The 1,441-nt window shown below is 31.6% G+C and overlaps 1 protein-coding gene across 6 annotated transcripts in view; it reads left to right on the forward strand.

Moving 5' to 3' along the window:
* Positions 1-1,441, forward strand: part of DLGAP1 (DLG associated protein 1) — a 427,582-nt gene that overhangs the window by 162,602 nt on the left and 263,539 nt on the right. The gene's annotated exons all lie outside the window — the stretch shown is intronic.

Below are 1,441 nucleotides of genomic sequence, written 5' to 3' on the forward strand. Positions count from 1 at the left end.
CTTCAAATATTTTGGGATTCTCTTGTTAGGTGTATATATGCTTCTAATTGTAATGTTTTTCCTAATGTATTGACACTTTTATCATTATAAAATGTCCTTGTGTCTCTTGTAACTTTTTTTTTTCCTAAAGTGCATTCTGTCTGGTATTAGTATAGCCACTCCAGCTCTTTTTTGGTTTCTGTTTACATGATGTATCGTTTTGTCTTCCTTTTACTTTCAACCTCTTTGTGTCTTTCAATCTAAAGTGTGTCTCTTATAGATAGCATATATAGTTGGAGTCCATTTTATATCCAGTCTGGCAATCTCTGCTTTTGTTTGGAATGTTTCATCTATTTACATTTGACATAATTTTGCATATGGTAAGATTTGTCTTTGCCATTTTCCTATATATTCCATATGTCTCATGTTCTTTCGCTCTTCTGTTCCTCCATTATTGTTTTACTTTGGGTTTAATATATTTTTCTAGTGTGCTATTTAAATTCCTTTTTTGTTTGTTCACTATGTATATTTAAAATTATTCTCTTAGTGCTTGTTCTGGGCATTGTAATATAGATCTGAACTTAAAACCATCTAGTTCATATTAATACTAACTTAATCCCAATAGTATATAGAAACTCTGCTTCAGTATAGCTCCCTTACCTAACCCCTCCTTTGTGCTATTATAGTCATTCAAATTAAATGTTTATACTTATAAAATCAGCACAGTTTTGAAATTATTGTTTACTCCTTTGTCATTTACATCAGTTACAGGAAGAAAACTGTTTTAAAAACGTGTTTATACTGTCTTTTATACTTATCTATATGATTATCTTTACTAGTGCTCTTTATTTCTTCGTGTGGATCCAAGTTGCTGTCTTATGATCCTGAAGGATTTCCTTTAGCATTTCCTATAAGGTAGTTCTGCTGGTAATGAAATCTCTCAGCTTTGTTTACCAGGGAATGTCTTTATTTCTCCTTTTTTTAAAAAAAAAAATTTTTTAAGATGGTTTTGCTGGATATAGAATTCTTGGTTGACAGACTTTCCCTTTGAGCACTTGGAATATGTTGTCTCACTGCCTTCTGGCTTCCATGGTTCCTAATGAGAAGTCAACTATTAATCTTATTGAAGAGCTCTTGTAAGTGATGAGTTATTTTTCTCTTGCTGTCTCTTATTGCTTTCAATATTTTCTCTTTGTCTTTTGACACTTTCACTAGGATACAGCAAGGTGTGGATCTCATTAAGTTTATCCTACTTGAAGTTTGTTAAGTCCCCTGAATATATAGATTAAGGTATTTCATCAAATTTGGGAAGGTTTTGACCATTATTTTTTCAAATATATTTTCTGCCCCTTTCTTTTTCTTTTCTCCTTCTGGACTTCCACTTACATTTATGTTGGTATTTTTGATGGTGTCCCACAAGTATTTGAGGCTCTGTTCACTTTTCTTTATTCTTTTTCTTTCT

Source organism: Trichechus manatus, unplaced genomic scaffold (genome assembly GCF_000243295.1).
Source record: "Trichechus manatus latirostris isolate Lorelei unplaced genomic scaffold, TriManLat1.0 scaffold00222, whole genome shotgun sequence".
NCBI lineage: Eukaryota > Metazoa > Chordata > Mammalia > Sirenia > Trichechidae > Trichechus > Trichechus manatus.